Source organism: Eleutherodactylus coqui, chromosome 10 (genome assembly GCF_035609145.1).
Source record: "Eleutherodactylus coqui strain aEleCoq1 chromosome 10, aEleCoq1.hap1, whole genome shotgun sequence".
Taxonomy (NCBI): Eukaryota; Metazoa; Chordata; class Amphibia; order Anura; family Eleutherodactylidae; genus Eleutherodactylus; species Eleutherodactylus coqui.
In genome coordinates, this window is record NC_089846.1 from 113,990,309 (window position 1) to 114,012,980 (window position 22,672).

Genomic DNA, 22,672 nt, shown 5'->3' on the forward strand with positions numbered 1-22,672 from the left:
AGAGAGGTTTTTAAATCCCCACCTCTTGAAAGTGCTGGTCTGATTGGCTGAGCAGCTGAGCACTGTCTGTGATTGGTCACAGCGCTCAGTCAATCAGAGGCAGTGCTCAGCCATTCATTGAATACAATGAATGGCTGAGCGCTGTGACAATTCAAAAATGGTTGAGCGCTGCCTGTGATTGGCTGAGCGCTGTGACTATTCAATGAATGGCAGAGCGCTGCCTGTGATTGGCTGCCTGTGACAGCCCTTTCAGGAGGTTGGGATTTTTAAATCCCCGCCTGCTGAAAGAGCTTCAGAACACTGCCAGGGACCAAGTGACAAGACGCGCTGGAGCCCTGACAGCGGCGGAGAGGTGAGTATATATTTTTTTATTTTTTACAGCAGCTAGGGATGATTTTCAGGTAAGGGCTTATATTTCAAGCCCTTCCCCGAAAATCACTGCGGGGGTTGCCTGCATCCCATTGCTTTCAATAGAGCTGGCTGCAGTGCCGGCCCTATTGAAAGCAATGGGAGAAGATCGCTGTCACAGTGTTCAGTGATAAGGGTACTCCGCGCAGGGATATTTCATGCGCAGCACAGATCTTGCTGCTGCATGGATGTCCTATCTTTTGCAGGTGTGAGTATTTTGCACCTGTAAAAGACAAACATGTGAAAACTACATAGGCAACCAATGGTTCTATCAGAAGCGCTTTTTTTGTGCTCATAGGTACGTGCAAAAAACGCTCGTCTGATTTTGCCCTAAAACTGAAACCGAATCAAGTCCCATACATCTGTCCTCATAATACAGCTTGCCCTCAGGCTCAGGAGCCTTGGGGGGTTCAATAGGTCACTCTGCCCCATATGAGAAGACCAAAACTATAAATATAGGCTGATTCAAAAGTCAGGGCCACCTGGAATATCTTCTGTACCAAAAGAGACACAAGTAGGAAACTTTTTAGACCACTTAGATGGGTGAAGGAAAGCTATAAGGCACTATGGTGGTTCTCGTAGGTCATCTCGGGTTCTCAAAAAACTCCAATGGAAAGGGGTTCATTGATTACATGATTTAAGGGTGGAATTTCATCAGAAATTTCTCAATACCTGCTGCCATTTTTGAGTTATGGATGATGTCATATTAACTTTTAATACATTTATGCTGAATCATATGGTATGGAAAACAATCATCACATGGCTTTTCATGTACCAGAAGTAGCAGTTAACAATCCAAGGTAGAATTGAGATCATCTTGGTGGTCGGTAACAGAAGTTCACGTGAGGTGGCCAAGAGCACCCAGGAAGAAGGCAGTGAGCGCATAAACTGTCAGGAAACCGATTCAGAAGCTCAGGGAATCTGGTAGTGTCCAGGACAAACCAAGAACTAGTAGTCCTGGCAGTGTTTGCGATCAGCAGGTGTCGACGGTTGTGCTGGCTGTTTTCACGATGAATCAACAGAAAAGCACCAACAGACTGGCACTGGAGCATGGTGTGAGTCAAGAAGGGAAGTCTTTCTAATGGGCAACTAAACTCTAGAACAAGGGGGCACAATCTGAGATTAGTTGAAGGGAAGATCAGAAGCAATGCCAAAAAGTCTTAGAGTAGTAAATGCTTGAACAAAGTCTCAATAAATGAATTCAAGCATGACCGAGATAAGCATAGATCTATCCTAGGAGAGCAATAAAAAGGACATATTATAAGGGCAGACTAGATGGACCATGTGGTCTCTTTCTGCCAACAACTTTCTATGTTTCTAAATTACAAGTGATAGTTGAGAGTCCTGTTTCAGATTTTGCATTGAGACCCAGAATCTTTCAAGGGGTTGTACCAGGAAGACAATTCCTATACATATGCCTTATTAAGGCATAGAGAGATAGCCAAATTTAAATTGATAATTTAAGGCCCATTTAAACGCAAAGATGATTGCTGAAAAAATGTTTTTTGAGAGATCAATTTGCATAAGCTACTAATTGGTACTAATGCCTCTTAGTACCAATTAGTAACATGTCAGCTGCTGGAGCTGAATTTATTCAGAGGACTGCCCGCTGAATAAATTCCTTAGAGCTGAGACAATGCAATCAGCTGTTATCAGCTCTTCCCTGGCAGAACACAGTATGTGGTCTGTCTTATCAGCTGTTCTGCTGAACAATGGACTTCAAGCCAAACTGAAATCCATCGTTTGGCAGAAAACCGAAAGATAGGCACATTTTGCACGCAACGATTATCGCTCAAAAGACGGCTTTTGAATGAATTCTGAGCAATAATTGTTGTGTTTAAATGCCTTAACCCTTTCCAATCCACTGTCTGATGTCTGAAGACATTATGATTTAAGGCTGTACAGCTCTCATGTAGGAAGACGTCCGTCGGGGTTCTCTTACTGTATATTGCCAGCCTCTCTGCTGTCGGAGCCTATCCAACGTGTCAGCTCATGCAGTACTGGCTTTAGCCAGCATATAGCGCCGTTGTATAATGGCTGAAAAAGAGTAAGCCCCCTAGGAAAACCAGGATACAAATTGGATTGGAAAGGGTTAAGTCTCTAGGAAAAATTTCTGTACTACTGTTTGTTTGCCCTTTAAATATTTTTTTCAATTGATTCTGTTGTGCCAATGTGACAATAGCTTTTCTATTGTTTTAGATCTTGTCGCTGAAAGTTATCACCCTTGGGTTAAACTTTGCTATCTCTGTTTGGACATCATTGAGCAGGGTTTTCCACTCAGGACTCCCCTTCCATGAGTCAGAAAGGAGAGACACTCTGTAAATGAAGCCCCCATTCTGGTGGACTTTGACCATCCTTGTTTTACAAGAATGGCCATTCATTTTAACCGCTGTCATGGAATACTACATTTCCCCTACAGCGGCCAGAAATGTCTGGCTGGCCGTGACTTGCCCCAGCAAAATCTGAAACCAAAACCCAAATCTAAAACCTTTCAGCCTGTGTTTATCACACAGTTTTTGGACTATTTAGATGTCAAAGTAATTTGTAGGGAGTGGTGCGGCTGGCACCTCTGCGGAAATGTGACTTGAAATCACACATTGAGGAGGACGTGTTCACAAGAGCTCTCTCTCCTGTTTTAGTCAAAGCTTTTCACACCTTGTGCAGACGCAGGCATTTTACTCAAGAGTAAACGATTTACCGAGTGTTAAGCATGTGAGATGGATGAATACATTAACCACTTTTCTGCCAATTAAATAACACCTGAATCTATTTTTATTACGCGTTCTGCAAGGCGAAATTCAGAGGATTCACTTTGATTGATTTATATTGGTGTGGGGCTGGCTGAGGCTTCGTCAGCCTATGTATCATGAAACACGTTGGCCATAGACATGCTCATTTGTCTACATTTAGAACCTTGCAGAATTACCCCATGACACAGAACAGAGGCGTAACTTGAAGCTCCTGGGCCCCGATGCAAAACCTGTAACAGGGCCCCCAACTGTAATGCTTTATTCATAGTACTGGGCTCACTATATGGAGAAGAGAAGCCTTATGGGCCCCCCAAGGCTCCTGGGCCTGGGTGCAACCGCATCCCCTGCATCCTCTATAGTTACGCCCCTGACACAAACAAAGATTAGACCCTATCAGGTACTGCTTTGCCCCACCACACTTCTAACCACCTATGATTCGAGACCTGGTTTCTCCCATTAGCCATTTCCTTGTTTGCTTACATTGCAGCTTCTATGAAGATAACAACCATGTGTAGATTCTCACAACCCATTAATATGGTAATAAAACCAAACTGACATGGGCCCCTTGTATTCAAGTGCCCCATAGCAACCATATGGGTTGCCTATTTAGTGCATATACACTATGTTGGCACCCCCACCAATCCTGTGCTGTCCGGTGAAGGGGATATGTACATCGGATGCGTGAGCATTAGGTATAAAGGAGAGGATCACACAGGGATATCCCAGTACAGGGACCATCAGGATGCCACGAGGTATAAAGTTGACAAACTTCCGAAGGGATATGGTTTGGGAATTTCACTTGAGCGACCAATTAGTGCGGAACATTGCAGCGCTTTTGGACCTTTCAAAGTCCACTGTTGGCAATGTTATTCGGAAATAGAAAACTGCTGTTGTGTGCGGTGCACCACATGGAGACCTCGTAGACCAACAGGATGTGGACAACAAAGCTTTATACGAGCTGTTAAGGCATCGTGCACATTGTCTGCCGAAACAATCAATCAGGAAACATTGTAGGCCATTGGAACATCCATTAGCACAGAAGCATCCGTAGGGAACTGCACGTGTAGGGTTACTATGGACGAGCAGCTGTATATATCACAACAGTGAGTGCACAGCGGCGCCTGTGATGGGGCTTGGAGGTCATTCTTGGACTGTAAATGAGTAGAAGCAAGTGTTGTGGACAGATGAATCACAGTAAAACATCTTCTGATTGGAGGGCCGCACTTAAGTGTGGCAGTTGTTTGGAGAGTAGTTTCTACGAGACTGCATTGTCCTAACAGTGAAGTTTGGAGGAGGTCTTTGTTGTGGTGTGGGGGTGTTTATGTTAGGAAGGACTAAAGCTATTGGTTATAGTGAAGTTCACCACAGTGGGTACAGAGGCATTACCTACCCTATGGCAATACTTACAGCTCTGTGTCTCTACCAACATGACTGAGCACCATGTCACACAGCTGCAATGTTAAGGCTTGGTGTTACAGTATACTGCCCTTGATATGCCAGCCCAGGTGCCCTAGATCTCACCTGCAACCCCTGTCCCTGCCAGCTTGCCTCCACTCCTGGCTAACCCCAGGCAGGCAACTGGGCGGCGGTCCCTACTCTCACTAGGGACCGAAAAAGGGACGCTGGCATACCTGGGTGGAAAGGGTAGAATGCTGACAGAAAGGCAGATGTAAATAAGCAACACAAACTATACTAAGCAGAACTGAGGCAAATGGAAAAACGAGGCGGATAATAGCAAAGACTAGCAGACAAGATGACAGAAGCAGGAGACCAACAGAGGCAGACTAGCTATCACACTGAGGGAAACCAATAACTGGCAGTGATTGCAAGTCTGTGTCCGACTTTTAAACAAAAGCCTCTGCCCAGGGGCAGAGAGAGGGAGACAGCTAACTTCCAACAGAACATAATAAAAGGGAGCTCATGAACAGCAGCTGCACTCACAGGTGCGTACGCACACGGCGCCGCACCGCCCATACCAGCCAGGCACCCACGCCCCCGGCAGCCGGACAACAAGCCGGGGGACGCGCCCCGACCGTGGGACCCTGCACACTGCCGCCCCGGGAGGACCAGCAACCGCCCCATTGGTAACACTTGGTTTGAGGAGCAGAATGTCTGTAAATGTTACTAGCCAGCCCAAAGTCCGAACCTCAATCCCATTGAGCATCTTTGGGACAAACTAGAACACAGTGCCCAGGCACACCCAACAAGCCCATCATCCTCTTCATCACTATCTGAAGCTCTCCTGGAGGAATGGAGGATAAACCCTCCACACATCTATTAGAATTTGGTGAAAGGCAGCCTAGCAGCGTTACCATAGACATTGAGACAAAATACGGCTCAACACTGTTCCAAAAAATGTGAAAAAAATCGAATTGCATCACCTTCTATGAGTATCCCAATAATTTTGTCAACATAGTGTATGTAGCTTTGTCTTCAGATGCAAGGATCTTGCCACTGAACTATTGTGTCAGGCCTTTCTATGTCCGTTTATAGGTAATATTTCTCTATTTGCTCTATAGAAAGCTTTATCTGTCAATTTTAGCCAGATGAGTCTGTAATGAGTCTCTGTTCATACCTGGTACCAAAATGGAGCCCTATATGTCTACTTTTATTTCAGTATTCAGAGAGAAGAACCCTTTATCGCTTGCCTGATTGTATCTGTTTGCAGAGTTTTGGGGTAATAAATGGAGAAAATGGAAATAAAAATGATCAAATATTGAAATAGCTTAGACTGTGGAGGCATTGATTTGCACTTTCATCTATATGGATTTCCAGCTGTGTGCAGTGAATACAACTAGCCTTGCTGTTCTTTAATATATGCACTGCCCAAAAACTAATTAGCTAGCCAGGTTTGTGTGAATAAGAGTGTACCAAATCCTAATACACACAAACACATACAAACAAGAATTGTTCAAAGTATTGGGACATAAGACGGGTTATTTGAGTTATATTTTTTTAATTGGTGCTCCCCATGGCCAAACATAAAAAACGAGACATCATAGGCAGCTGCAGCCAATCACAGACCTCAGCATTCAAGTACTGAGGTCTGTGATTGGCTGCAGCAATATATGATGTACCATTCGCAGACTGCCTCTGAAGCCTGTAGACAGATACAACAAGGAGTATGGGAATACAGCACTGGACATGCGGAGAACCTCATGCGTATATGATGTTTTATTATGTCTGGCCATGGGTAACACTAACTTATATAAAATAATAACTCGGACAACTCCTAAAAAACATGCACGGTATTTTATAAAACTTTTGACACATCATTGGGACATGTCAGAAAATGTCATCAGTAGGGGTCCAGGTACCTAAGACCGATTACTAAAACAAAGGGGCATAAAGGCTCTTCATCTCTTCTTGACTCTATTCAGAAAGCTGAGCAAGGCATGGACAGACTCATAGACCTACTAAAAGCCCATATACCACTTGCTCTTGTCTAATCTCAGAGATGAAGGGGTGCGGCGCTCAGCTGAGTTTTTTTTCTCCTTCGTTTTAGTGAAATGACATGTACACTTTAACCCTTTCCAATCCAATTTGTATTCTGGTTTTCCTAGGGGGCCTACTCTTTTTCTGCCATTATACAATGGCGCTATCTGCTGGCTAAAACCAGTACTGCATGAGGTGACACGTTGGATAGGCTCCAACAGCAGAGAGGCTGGCAGTATACAGTAAGAGAACCCCGACGGACGTCTTCCAACATCGAAGCTGTACAACCTTAAATCATAATGTCTTCAGAGGTCAGACAGTGGATTGAAAAGGGTTAATATAGGGAAGCGTTACAGATAGAGTACTCGGACTATGGGATACCCCATCCCAAGAGGTAGGGATGGCAGATACTATATAAGCATTCAAAAAAGTGCTTATCTTATAATAAATGACATTGAATGTTATAATTCAATTAACGATAAATAATATATAATTGATTGGAAAGGCTTATCACAATGGACAGACCGTGTTTCCTCGAAAATAAAACCCTGTCTTAGGGTGGACACCCACTAGCGATATTTTTCCCTGCAATGTGACAGCAATGATTATCAATGGTTTCATACTCATTTGCGATTTTTCAGTACAGCTTGGCATCGCAGAGAAGAAATCTGCGATATCGCTCAGCGTTTTCAAAGGGGCCAGCGGCAGCAGTGTTAGCCCCATTGAAAATATAGGGAGTATATCGCGGACTTCTGCCACACCTATGACTGTCCCTAAAGAGGCCCCTGGAGAGATGAAGAGAACAGCAAAGCAAAAACAGCAATGAAATATGACTGAAAAGTAAGTTATCTGGAAGTAGCAGTACACCCAACACAGAGGAGCTCACTCTCCACTACTCCTCTATGGAGCTGAATAAGCAGCACCGAGCAAAGGGAGGGGTGAGAATATAAAGCTACTCCACAACTGAGGGCTGGCAGAGCAATTAGAGAACCACACCTCCACCTTCTCCCAGGCATGACTAATCCAGGATACAGCAAAGAGAGACATCACCCAGCAGGCTCTGCACATGGTGCATTAACCGTTGTCCTGCATAACGAGCCGACATGTCTTGGCCTGCGTCGAGGCCACCATGCCACGACGCTGTTGTGACCAACAAGCCGCAACAATTATATTGTGTGTATTTTCATCCTCTTAAAGGCAACAAATTAAATCTGATCTGGAGGAGGTGTTCTGCGTTCAGCTCAGATGTAACAATACTCTTCAGCTGGTGCTTCATTGCATCTCTGTATGGAAGTCAAAAGAAAGAAAATTGCAGGCAACAAATACAAGCAAGTCAGGAACACTATCATAAACCACAGGAGGCACAGCCAAGGTTGTCTTCAATGCAGATCTGTCATTGGGTTAAGCTTTAAAGGGGTTGTCCAGGGTTAGAAAAACATGTTTCTTTCAAACACAGTGCCACCCTTGTCCATAGGGTTGTGTGTGGTATAGCAGCTCAGCTCCACTGAAGGGAATAGGAGCGGAGCTGCAATACCAGACACAACTCACAGACAAGGGTGGTGCTCTGTTTGGAAGAAAGTAGCCATATTTATCTAACCCTGGACAACCCCTTTAAGTGATTGTAGATTTTCGGATCAAAGAGCGGAAAGGTAACATAACATTAATGGGCCCTAAATCCATCCATCAAAAAGTCTCACGCTGTTGACTAACAACTATTGACTCCAACAGTATACCAATATAGATATTGAGGTGGTAGCCATAAATTAGAAGTTCGTTTTTCATAGACCCTCATTTCAACCACGGTGCCCTTGCGGCAGGTCGTCTTTAAAAAGTTTAAAAAAAGTGAAACCTTTTAGAGTAAAAATAAAAACAAGTGATGTAAGTGTCCTTCAGAGACCTATGTGTGCACCAGAGCTGCAAAGAGCTGATTCTCTTGGCGCGGAATGGAAAATTCATTGGTCAGCGCATATAAATAACTTCACCTCCTTCCAGTCACTTTATCTGCAGCATATGCATTTCTGTTCGGACCTTGAGAAAAAAAATCTGAAATCAGCAGCGTGGCAAGAATTCAGAGTGACGTTAGCTTTAGTAATATATTTGGTTATTGCTATTCAATCCGCATTACTCTACATTCTGTATGGCTATCGGCTTCTATGTGCCGCATCGCCAGTTTGAAGCTCAGCTCCTGCCAACACGCAGGACGGAAAGCAGCAGGTTCTGCAATATCATTTCCTAATACGTTTCAGACACAAATCGTCCATCATTTTAATTGGTCTTTTTTCTATTTTGCTTCTGCAGATATTCATTTCAGAACTGATATTCATCTATTCTATTTTTAATTTACTATTAATCTATAGCATTTATGAGATGGGTATTTCAGAGCCTGGTGATAATGTGGATCTGATCTGCTCCATCGGGGGAACATACATGGGAAACATGGGAGAATATTTCTCAAACATGAATTCAATCAGTGAGAACAGCACTGAATTCCGTCTACATAATGATGACTCAGCAATGTCACATTAAGAGAGAAGACCCCTAGCGAGCAGAGAAGCGGAATGTTCATGCATACGTAAGGAGTATTCTTGGACGTTATTCCTTTAATTCATTACACGTGCTTAGAGATATTCAACGTATGCTCGTAGCTTGAAAAGCTCCCGTCTTGCACCGACCACTGGCTGACACTTTGTAGAAACTTCTGAGGGCGTTATCCTGACGGTCCCCCAGTATTTACCCTTTAACCCTTGTACAGGGATCTGGACTTTTACGCAGGAAACTGAGTGGTCGCTGCTTCTTGGAGTAGTCCCGGTGTGGTTGGTAGCTGACCCACAGGGGTCAGAGGTATTGGTGCAAGGCACCATGAAACAGGCCGGACTATAAACAGGAGCCGGTACAAAGTAGGAGCAGGCAGAGAGCAAATGTTCAGGAAAAGCTGACACAGACATCAGAGAGAGGAGACATGCTGGGTGACTGAAGGAAACACACACCAACACTCAGGCAAGGAGGAGGATCCCCAGTTCACCTAAATACCAGTATCGCCAAAAGTAAGACCTGCCCTAAAAGTAAGCTCTACCTTGGTTTTCAGGGAAGGCTTGAAATATAAGCCCTCCCCCAAAAATGAGCCCTAGCCAAAGTACATGAAAAAAAAAACATCAATACTCACCTGGACCGTAGCGTCTGAGTCCTTCACGATGGTCCCAAGCTGCCGTGTCCTCTGCGTTGAGAAATCCTCTTCTTTATGGTGATGGGGCTTTGAATACCCCGCCTCCAGCAAAACGAGCTCTGTGATTGAACCAAGCGCCAGCCAATCAGAGATGGCGCTTGATCATGCACAGCCATTGATGAATGACGTCCCTGAATGGCTCAGTGCGGAGGATACTGTAGACTTCTGCATCGCTGCCGGAGACCAACAGTGCAAGGCACCAGGACGCTGCGAACCAGGTGAGTATGAGCCCCCCTGAAAATAAGACACTGTGCCTTCTTGGCAGCATAAATAATATAAGACAGTGTTTTATTTTCAGGGAAACACGGTATAAGGGCAATAGCCTATTAACCTGCAGCTGGGCTGAGAGCACTGAGGAGGATTAACTCCTGCAGTGCTGATGGAAATTAGAAGCTAAGAGTCTATTCATACAGGAGGAGCAGAGCAAAGCCCGCGTTTGCCCGGAATAAACATGGGTAGCCAGCCTAACAGATACACTGTGCATTCTGTTTGTATCTTTTGAGCTTATGTGTTTCTTTTGATTATATCTTTCTGTTATTTTGGATGTATTTTGATATCTCCCACGTATATATACTTTTTCTCACTTTTTCTCATCAATTGTAGAACTTGCCATAAAATAGTACATAATGGAGACATTCATAAAGGCTTTTACGCCAGTGTCTGGCTAAAAAAGTTGTACATTGTGGGAATTTGCACAAGAATAAGCAACTTTTAGGCTTTTTGTGCCACCCTTGCCACTTCTGTAAAAAAAAAGTAGGTGCGGCTTTTGAAAGGGAGTGTTCCTGTCCGGACCCTAAAATGTATGTATATTGAACTCCAGAAATATGATGTAAATTATGCCAGAAGTTAACACCAGATCAGACCTGGCGTACATGTAAACCTAGGTGCATGAAGGTGCCGAGACACACCTAATACATAAAGAGCCATGCATCCTGTGCCAGGGAAATAGTATTAAGACCAGTGTTGAGAATGCTGGCATTAATATATTTACCGCAAAAAAGTTTATAAAGTTTTGTAACTGTAAAAGTATTTGATATCTGAAATCCAGTCTATTAAAACAGTGCAGACACAATTGTACCATCTTGGCTCTATTCCTGTGACATCAAAGCTTCCATCTCACCATGCCCAAGTCTGGGAGTCAAAAGGCTACACTGTAATAGACAATCCCATTATTCCGTACCCCATGCAGGTAGTAGTATGAAATAATCCAGTAGCCTGCGGGTTATGTGTCCGCTGTATTCCTAGGGGAGTGTTCCCCACCTCGCCTCACCTTTCCCCGTCTTGCCGGCAGGTGATTGACAGGGTACTTTATATATGTATATACATAACAGTCAGTCGCTGCAGAAAGGGGCAGAGGGGGCGCTCCCCTCATGGGCACATAACTTGGAGTCCGGTGTATTCTTTCAGCAAGCTGAATAGCAAAGCAGCACACAATGTTTATACTATTTTGGCCCATAGGACCTGTAGCCATAATTCACCATTACATAATGTACCGTAGAGAAGTATTGTCAGTTCATGGATCTACTTTAAGATGCTTCAGACTTTGAATTTGCAGCAAACAAGGACGTCTTACTTAAAGGGGTTGTTTAGTTTAAAAAAACAACAACTTTTTTTCCAACACCCAGGGGGGTACACAGACCTCATGGGCTCCCATAGCAAAACTTGGAATGGGACACACCATGGCTCCCACTCAGTGATAGATCCACCTGCTGAACCATTATACCCAGAACCACTGTCTGACAGCAAAAATGTGATTACATATTCACACTGTCATGTTGGTGCTGGCAAGAACACTCAGTGCGCCATCCGACTCCTCCCTTTCCTCCTGTCAGTGTGCAGGAGATTGGGGAGGAGTCAGATGGCGCACCGAGTGCTTCGGCTGGCGTCAGCGTAACAGTAAGAGTATGTAATGACAGTTTTTCTATTGGCTGGTGGTTGGAGGATAAAAGTTCTGCAAATGGGGTAGGCGGCGCGCACCCCTGCCCTGAGGACCCCATAGCAGTTGCACACCACTGTATATCCCCTATTCTGCGGTAACAAAGGTGGGTCCCCCATTCAGTATTATTATTGTTTGACCCGAGTGGAGAGTGGCCAAGAAGAGCATCTCTTCTCTGAAGAACCTCTCCACAGATGATTGCTAGGGGACCAAACTATTTGATCCATATATTCCGAAAGGACCCTAAAAAATAGGAACTGTTCAGTACAGTGAGCCCCCCTTAAGGTGCATCCTAGGGAATAGAAAAAACTAAAAAATTAGTTGTTGCTACCATTGGACACTGCAGCTCCTGTATATCCTTATGGTCATGTTCTTCTCTTTATCCATCAAGCAGGAACTTGTATACAAACAGCTAGCTGTAGCATTCTCTGCACTCAGAGATGAGAAATGGAGATGGACAGAAAGAATATAGATGGCTTATGTTCTGGCAAGTGTCCGGTATACAGAACTGTCTCATTGAATTCTGGACACTTACCTGCCATTGGCTTTGGATGGTCAACAACCTCACCAGTCATACGAGAGGCCAAACTGCAGTCACCCTGGTTATATACAAACTTTCTGTAGTTCAAAAGTGTAAATCATTTTTTTGTCTGGGAGTCTAATTGGGGCATGAATTCGACAAGTTTAAAGGGGGTGACTAGTTGTACACTATAGATGGCCAATCCTTAAGATAGACCATCTATAGTGGATCGATGGGAGTTTAGTGTCTGGGATCCCCACCAACCAGCTGCTTGCTCACTCAGTGCACTCAATACACTGAGCTCATTTCTGTAGGAAACACATAGCTCCATTCTCACTGCAGTGGCCAGGCTTGATATTGCAGGACATTCACTTCAATGGAAACTTTGCCTGTAATACCAAGCGTGGCCACTGCAGTAGGACCAGGGCTGTCTGCTTCCTGTAGAAATAAGCTCAATGTGTTGACTGCACTGTGACGGCAGACATCTGATTGCTGGGGGTCCTGGGAGGCAGGCTCCCACTGACCTACTATTGATAGCCTGTCGGGCAGTTGGTGGTCACATAAGTGAGGGAGGCAAGAACACTGTGCGCAAAGCAGTAGGGGATAAAAGACTATAATGTCAGTCAGTCTATATTGTATGAGTAAGGATCAGCTATATTATATTGCCTTATTAGATCTGGGTTCATTCTATGGTAATGCCACTGGGAATTGCATTGCACCTTTCATCTGGGTTATGCAGTGGCATGATTACATGCACAATGCTGCTATTGTGAATTTGTTATTATGGGGTCTTGTATGTAGCAGTACACAGTGTATAATGTGGGCATGTAAGACATGGTTATGTTACAGATTGGCCTATATGTATGTGCATTTTGGGTTTACAGCATGAAAATATTATGATTCTTTATGCTAATTTAATTAGAAAATGTTACTATGAGTTCGATTCGGTGAAGCCACTTTCAGTTTACATATTAGGCATTATTAGGGCTCTCTATACACCCCATCTCTCACATGGTTAGTATGCGGTGCTAAAAGCCCATTGATTTCTATTGGGCCACTCACACCTGCGTTTTTTTCACAGGCGTAACAAAAACCGTGGCTTGCCCTAGCTTGGTCCGTTCTATGCACCAATATAGGGTATGGGGATTTAACTTACCCATGTTCATGCGTATTTGCTGTGTACGGCGTACTCGCGAGAGCGTGGCGTAATTGCACTCTGAATGGAACACGATCCCGTGCTTTCGGACATGCCCGTGCATTTTACTGTACATCTTTGCGTTGCTAGGCCCGTTTATGTCGACCACTTTTGATCCAGCTCAGCAGCCTAAATAGTCCTCAGTTTTAGCAAATAACACCGAGAAATCGTATAGTTACGCGTGCAATAGATTCCTACTGAGCCTCAGGTGCACATATGCGCACGTGATGAAGTAAACCCATTGATTTCAATGGGTATGTTCTCTTCAACGTGTTTCGCATGAGAAAAAAAAAAATCTTGTATAGCGCCAACTTATTCCGCAGCGCTTTCAGGTAATTTTTTTTATATTTATTACCCCCCACCAAGCTGGGTATTCATTTTGCCGGAAGGATGGAAGGTTGAGTTGACCTTGAGCCAGCTGCCTGAGCCATGCGGGGATTGAACTTGCAACCTTCAGGTTGTGAGTGAGAGCTTATACTTTGTGCCACGATAGGCTCTGCCCTATCTTTCTGCATTTTGCACAATGAGTTGCCTTAGAAATCAATGACAGGTTCAAAATATGAAGGGGAAAGAAGACAGATGGCCTTTACTAGGCTTGAAAAGGACCTAATGTTTGTGGCAGCGGTAGCGGCACGGCTTGCGTGGCATGACTGTGCCACAAACTGTGACTTGACTATAGTCCTGTCCCAGTCCGTGGGCTGCAAGAAATCCTCTACCGAGCTGCAGGTGACCCGCGAACCATATGTTGTGCAGGTCTGCTTAAGGGTGGACACCCACTGGCGATATTTTCTTTCTTGCACTGCGAGAGCACGGGAAAACTCTCGCCTTGCAGCGCAAGAAAGACGCCAAAATAGAACCGGCATATCGCTAGTGCTTTCAATGGGGCCAGCGGCAGCAGAGCTAGCCCCATTGAAAACATAGGGAGAATGCCGCGGACTTCTGCCACAGCTGTGACAGCTGTCACAGCTGTGGCAGAAGTCCGCGGCATGCTATCCCATTGCTTTCAATGGGATCGGCACTGCTGCTGATCCCATTGAAAGCACTGCTTTCTGGCAAGTCCCGCAGTATTATTATCGGGGAAGGGCTTGAAATATAAGCCCTTCCCCAATAATCATCAATAAGTGGTAAAAAAAATAAATTACTCACCTCTTGCCGCTCAGACGCGTCCTCCGGCTGGCTCCCCTGCACTACTGTTAAGCTCTCTCAGCAGGAAGGGACTTAAAAATCCCCGCCTCCTGAAAGGGCTGTGCTGATTGGCTGAGGGCTCAGCCAATAGCAGCTAGTGCTTAGCTATTGGCTGAGCGCTCAGCCAATGACAGATAGCTCTTAGCTATTCATTCATGAATAGCACTATCTTAGCTAGCACTGCTGCCGCTGGCCCCATTGAAAAGACTGGCGATATCCCGGCGTGATGCCATTTTTTTTCTCGCACTGCGCTACGAGACTTTTCCTTTACTCTCGCAGCGCAGTGGAGAAAAAAACGCCAGTGGGTGTGAGCCCTGAGATAGAAGATAAGTTAAAATCTTAGTATGACCCTTTATACCACAGAAGGAACCTTTCGTCTAAGTCATAACTGCACAACCTGGCAGTATGTAGGGGACAAAATTAAAATCGGCAAACCCCTTGGGGCCGCAGATAGGTTTTTAGCGGCTCACTTTGTAAGTGAAGGAAATCTTTCTCTAATCATTAACTCTACTTACAAAGTAAGCCACTAAAAACCTATTTATTTTATCGTTTAATGATTAAACTATTTGGCAAACGGCTTTGCTAAGCGGTAAAAATTTTAAGCTTGAAATCTTATACCACTTAGCAAAGTGGTTCGCAAAGCAGTTTAATCACATTTAAACGCAATTTGCAGCTTTTCTTACTGTTACATGTAGTTAATCAATGGAATGAAGGATTCTGCTGCCGCTCCTGTGACGTACAGGACCTTCCCTGAATTGAATGATAGTCAAGTGATTGGCTGCCCAGTGCAGCAAGTGAGGGGATAGCGGGCATCAGCTGCGTGTTCAATGCAACATTCAAGCCATGTAGCTGATGCCGCAGTCGTTAGCTGCGCAGCGTGGCAGGTCATATGACTGTCATTCACTGAAGGTCCTTTACTTGGTAAAGTTTATCGCTAGTAAGCACATACAGAATGGGAGGAATTGAACTAAGCAGCACATGTGAAAAAGACCTGGGTATACTAATAGATCATAGACTGAACATGAGTCAACAATGTGATGTAGTAGCAAAAAAGGCAACCACAATTTTGGGCGATAATTAACCCCCTCAACCAGGGGCATAACTATAGGGGATGCAGGGGGTGTGCGGTTGCACCCGGGCCCAGGAGCCTTAGGGGGCCCATAAGGCCTCTCTTTTCCATATAGGGAACCCAGTACTATGAGTAAAGCATTATAGTTGGGGGCCCTGTTACAAGTTTTGCATCGGGGCCCGGGAGCTTCAAGTTACGCCTTTGCCCTCAACTCTTCCTTAGTCAGACCTTATCTGGAATACTGAGTCCAGTTCTGGGCACCCCGATTAAAAAAAAATATTGACAAACTGTAGTAAATTCCAAGAAGAGCTTTCAAGATGGTAAGCGGTCTGCAAATCATCTCCTATGGGGAGCGGTTAAAGGATCTGGGAATGCTTAGCTTGCAAAAAAGAAGGCTGAGAGGAGACTTAATAGCGGTCTACAAATATCTGAAGGGCTGTCACAGTGCAGAGGGATCAGCCCTATTCTCATTTGCACAAGGAAAGACTAGAAGCATTGAAACTGAAAGGGAGGAGACACAGATTAGATATTAGACAGTGAGGGTGATGAATGAGTGGAACAGCTTGCCACTGGAGAAGATGAGTTCTCCTTCAATGGAAGTTTTTAAACAAAGGCTGAACAGACATCTGTCTGGGATGATTTAGTGATCTTGCACTGAGCAGGGGGTTGGACCTGATGACCCCGGAGGTCCCTTCCAACTTTACCCTTCTGTGATTCTATGATGTAGTCATGTTAGAGTCTGCAGACCGCCAGAACTCCCAGACTGCTGGTGGCCCATATGTTGTTCAAGCGTGGTCTTACTACTTCACTGGTTTTTGCAAATCCATTGCATTATTTATTGTTCTCCTTCTGTTGGTATATGTTCTGTATCTCAGAGCAAAACTAAATCCAGTTTGTATAGCACTATATAAAGTAAGTGTACCATCAGGTTCAATTCTGATTCCATCATATCCTATAAATACAGGAAGGCGGCCGGGTTAGGTAACAGAACTAGTAGTCAACTGCAGCCAGTCAGTCTAATAATATACAATGCACTCTATTTTACAAGTGACGTGAGGGAGACAAGAACACTGTGCACAAAGCGGCATGGGATAAAAGACTATCATGTCAGTCAGCCGGGTGACAGATACTCATTAAATCTTTTCCCAGCAGAACAATGCAAAGTGGAGATGTCTGCCCCACAAAAATTGTGATCTGTGCAGAAGTACTAAACCTATGATGATATCACTGAAGAAGAGGCAACACTGAATTGAATCCATTATTCATTAAAAGCGTTTGTCCGAGAGGAAAAAGAACTGATCTTATCAACACATCACAGGAACTGAAGGAACTTGCCGATATACAATACTTAAAAAGTTGGCCCTCGATTGTCACCGCAAATTCCTTTTGTGTCAGATCTCAGTATTATATAATGTAATCACATGTCCACGTCATCCGTGACCTCTGAAGGCACCGTACATACACAGAGTGTACATAGCCAAAGGCCAGACAAGACGTGTGTTATGTGATTATGTCTAATAGGTGGCGCTGTAGAGGTATTGTTTCATCTTGTCATTTACATAAATTTCCCAGAGGAGCCTGCATGGACTTTTACATCTCCCCAAATCTACTAGGTGCTCTCCCTGAGAAGAAATGTTACCCCTCTCGACCCATGTCATCGGCCTCTCATCCAGCTAGCCAGCAATGTACTGCACACTGATGGGGGCAAAAACCCTGAAGTGGCCTGTCAGTGCATAGTTATCTTTTCCTTCTGGAATAGACTCTGGCTTTTTCTTATATTCCCAGTCATTATTATAGGACCTGTTAAGAGGTCAGACAATAAGGCCCGCTGCACACAAATGGATTTGCATTGTGGAATCCACGGTCGGCGTCCGCACTGTGGATCCGCAGCCAACACCGTTCGCAACCTGCTATGTAAAATCGCTCTTTCCTACACACTCGCGGAAATCAATTTCAATTTCTGCAAGTGGAGGACAAATCGGAGCATTTTTTTATTTTCATGCGGATTCTGCATGGACGGCTTCCATTGAAGTCAATGGAAGCTGTCCAACCTGCAATTGACATTTCGGATATGGCTGCGAGTACTCCTGTCATTGCATGGCAACAGCGCGGGAAACACAAACATTTCGAATAAAATCTGTACTGCGCATGCCCGACGGTGGTTCGCCGCAGCCATCCACAGTCCAGATGAAGACAAGAAGCAGGTACACTCTGACATCGGCTGCGGTCAGGGTCGAATTCCACTGCAGGCTCCCGCATGTCATCACCCCCAACGTATGCAGACAGAGAAACTATGGTGACCCTACAGGATCTTGGATTTTCACTCCTGATGAGGTCTCTGGACGCCTCGCCAGCAAAGGTCCCTTCTCTAGTGGGTAGGGGAGGACCCCAACCCCTGGCCATCTACATGAAGTTCCCTCTAGTAACTGACATAACAAGACAGAGAACAGGAAGTGACGGAGGATGTTGACTCATGTTGTCTATAGAAATCTATGGAAAGATGAGGGCAGTGGGGAGGAGGAGGAGGGAGAGAGAATCACATAGATATGACTGCTGCAGCTAACCTGTAAAACTACAGTTACAGCCTGAAGAAGGAAAAACTGGTGAAGAATGCCATATGCAAGTCATATACTAATCAGGTATAGTGTTATTCCTCATGTACACATGGCAGCGTTTTAGGAAAAGTAATCTAAAAGTTTTGGTATGCTTTAAAGGTTTGCTGCATGTTGGGTCTAGACAGGAAGTACTTCTTAAAGGGATCCTGTCACCACTTTTTCCCCCCACAAATCTATCTACATTGTCTAAAGGTGAAGACATTTATTCTCCCCACACCATATGTAAATAAGGATATGATCGGTCCAGTGGGTGGGTCAGACCATCTCTGTAAACCTCCGTAACACCCCTAACATTACCCCTCTCTTTGCAAGTCACCACGTCATCACAACAGCAGTCAACAAAGTCTCGCACATGTACCACGACGTCCAAGACCAAGACTCCTTTCCCCTGGTGCCACTGATCATAGGACCAGAAGATGATGATTGTTGGTGCATGCGTGTTAGGAATCTGTCCACAACAGAGACAGTCCTACTGCACATGCGTCAGTCTTGGACATCATAGCGCATGCGCAAGGCTTTGACCGTCCCTGTGATGACCTGGAGAACATCTCCACATCACTTCCAGACAGAGGGGCGGTGTTGGTGGATTACGAAGAGCTCCAGAGACGTCTGGCCCATCAACCCGACCGATTGCTCCTTATTTGCATATGGAGTGGGAACAATAAAAGTCTTCATTTTGCAGATATGCTGTGTTTAAACGTTGTCGACAGAAGGGAAAAATTGGTGACAGGTTCCCTTTAAATACAATTTGTTAAAAAAGCTGAGTTTCCCATGATTCTAGTGGTTAGTAAGGAGCCTATGACCTTTAATGCCGTGTAGATATGAGGCTTAGTGACTGACAGGCAAAAGACAGCTTTAGCCCCACATCTGTATAGTGTCTGAGCCCTTTCATTTATATACCATAATAGCCGGAGCGATGAGTGCCGGTAGAGTGGAAGGATAGCCCCGGTGAGTATGGCACCCTTTGTGTGTCAACTATTGCTATTTTCACAATGCTCCTTTACTCCAAAATACCATAATTTGACTAACGATGCAGGAAGCATAACGATATACACATTCTGCAAAGCATTTCCTTTCCTCATTACTGTATCACATCATCTATGTAACTCCCGTGAATATTAGGAAAGTGCTGATATGATATATGCTGCATGGTGGAGCTCCCCAGAACTGATCTAGTTAACGTCTCTCTTCAGAAAACATTTTTTCTTGCTAATCTCAAAGATTAGGATGCAGCTATGTTGGCTAAATCCATCTTTATGAGCTAAAGCCATCGTTTATAAAATGGCTCGGAGAGCTTACTGAAAGCAATTCTCTTTGTGCTGTTGTTTTTTAAGGGTAATTTAGAAATTTGTAAAATACAGAAAATAATACATTTGGTGAGGCAATTGCAAAAACAACCACTTACACTGGCTTCCCACGAGCACACTTTTATGGTGCATATGTTAGAAAATCCTCATAGGCAATAGCTGCATCTCAATGGGCATCTGCAATGAAAATAGATTGTCTAGCAAGAAGAGGTAACATGGGGCCCCACAGCAAAACATAGAATGGGCCTCTACTCTACTATGACCAATCTCCACAGCTGGTACAGAACATAAAAAGACTACAACATAGTACTCTGTTCATGTATCTTTCATAATAGAAAGGATAATGCACAAAGTAATGGCACAGCAGGAGATAACGCAGATGATGATGTCACTGTAATGGTCATTTTAACTTCATGAGGTTTCAGTAAATGAATCATGCATGCAGTGATGTCACTGTGTGTGGCTGATAAGGTCTCAGCCCGATTCTCTTCCTGAAATGTATGCAAAATGTTGGCATTGTCGCTATGAAGTGTGTTCTTTTATAGTTTACCTGACAATTTTCAGGATAATAGCACTATTTTTTTTTTGCACATCACTAAAAGAATGGCAGAGAACAATGTGGAATTTTCCAGCATTGAACTTCGAGGCATCATGAAGTTCCTGTTCGTGCAGAATAAACACCAAAGCAAATTCATGAGTGCATGATGGGTACATTCGATGGCCAATGCCTGTCATGCTAAACTGTGAAGAAATAGTGTGTCAACTTTCAGCAGGGTGATTTTTTTCTGAAAGATCTAGAAGACCCATCACAGCGCCAACACCTCAGATTGTTGAGTGTGGTCATGACTTATTTTTGGAAGATAGGTGAATTTCACTGAACACTCTAGGGGAGACACTGCAGATATCCAAGGAAGCCGCTGGAATATAACTCATAAATAGTTGGATGTGCACAAGCTTTCAGCCAAAATGTTTGAACGCTGTCCAGAAGTTTTTACGAATGTGCACCTTCAGGGCTCAGTTACACGGGTGCCCGTGTTCCTGCACGATGAGACGGCCACACTGCAGGTGCGGACGACTCTCTGCACCACCAGAAGAAAGAACACATGGCCGGCAATGGAGCCGGTCATGCAGAGAGTCATCCGCACGCGGTGCGGCCGTCTCATCGTGCAGGAATACGGGTGGATCAGCGTGCGTGTGACTGAGCCTTCAAAGTCATTTAAAAGCTTTTTGAGGAGTCCAGTGCAAATTTTTGGAATGACTGGTGACTGTTGAGAAAACTTGGTTAAACCGCAATGATCCCGAGACCATACAAAAGTCCTCACAGTGATGGCACTCTGTGGCCAAAGAAATTCAAGACACAGAGGTCAGCAGGAAAGGTCATCTCTATTATTTTTTGGGATAGCACAGATATTTTATTAACAGGCTATCTTCAGAAGGGCCAAATCATCAATGCAGAATACTACCCTTAAGGGGATTCTGTCATTAGAAAACAAAAATTCAATACTTCCCTATTCCTCCCCCATCAGTCTTCTTACTGCATCTTCTCCCCACCAATCTTCTCCTGTCTCCTGCAGTCCCCCCAGGTCACATCCAGTCGGCCAATTCTTCGTCTTCTGGTGACGAAGCGTCCATTGCCAACCCTCTTCTTCTTGCAGTGCAATGTACGCTATTTTACTAATGATGTAGCATTCATAGCCTAGCAGGTAGTACCGAGCTATTGTCTCTCTGCAATAATATATGAACTCGTGGCGAGACAGCACGCATGCACAGTCTCGGCAATAGATCATCATTCCTTTCTAGGCAGTGAACATTACATCACTAGTGATGAAACCTACACTGACCTGCCGGAAGAGGAATGCAGAGAATGGAAGCTCCATAACAAGAACAAAAGGATCTGGCCGGCTTGCAGTGAGGTGTCTCGACCGACTGGAGAAGATGCGGCAAGAAGACGGGGAGGAATAGGTAAGTATTGATTAAAAAAAAAAGACAAAACCACTATAAAGAAAAAAGACACGGAAAGCTAATAAAAGGTGTACTACTTCTTCAGGACAACCGTTCTTCACACAAGCCTGCCAAGTTAATAGTTATTTTGAAGGATTGGGGGACTCAGAGCAAGACCTGGTGAGGTGCGTGGCTGGTCTATGTGCTGCAAAACTATTACCTCTTTCCAAAACTAAAAAACACTTGAAGGATCACAAAAGTGAGAATGATTCACAGGTGACAGCAGCCACAGAGCAGTTCTTCAGTCACCAATTATCTGAGTTCTTTTTGTAACTGTTAAAGAAACTTCAGAAACAATGTAACAAGTGTGCTGAACTTCAGGGGGAATATGGTGAATAGCATAAAAGTTTCACTGCTCTAGCTCCTTCCCTTCTTGGTTGGAGGTAGAAAGTCATGAACTATTCAGCCCCCCCACCCTCGTAGTGAGGTAATGTACACGGTGATGTCACATTACAGGGATAATGTATGCCCTTATGTCACAGCATAGAAATAACTCACATGGTGTTGTCACATGACACATAACTACGACAGAATGTTACAATAAGAGTGTAATGCACAAAGTGATGTCGCGGTGTAAGAGTAGGGCAAAGATGATATAAGAGCAGAGGAATAATGCACACAAACATGTCATCATGTGTAACATCACAGCACAGGACAAAAACAGCCTGTGATGTCATAGTTATTTTCAGCACCTCCTGAAATTTAAGTAGCGCTTGTGACCTCGGATGACCAATGTTCATAGCTAGAGATGAGCGAGCATACTCGGTAAGGCGAGGGTGAGCGGGGGGTTGCGGAGGGGATCGGGAAGGATCTCTCTTACTCTCCTCCCCCTCGCTGCCCCGCGCCGCACCCGACCCCCCCCCCCCCCCGAATCTTTAGGGACAAGCCAGCAGGTACTCGAAAAAGGCGATGCTCTCTCAAGTAAATCGCCTTACCGAGTATGCTCGCTCATCTCTATTCATAGCCAAACAAGGCAGCAGTTACTGAAATAGAAAGCCATATTATAACTAAGGGCTCCTTCACATTTG

General features: G+C 44.5%; 1 protein-coding gene across 1 annotated transcript in view; it reads right to left on the reverse strand.

Annotated features, from left to right (window-relative positions):
• Positions 1-22,672, reverse strand: part of TRPC5 (transient receptor potential cation channel subfamily C member 5) — a 207,797-nt gene that overhangs the window by 86,036 nt on the left and 99,089 nt on the right. The gene's annotated exons all lie outside the window — the stretch shown is intronic.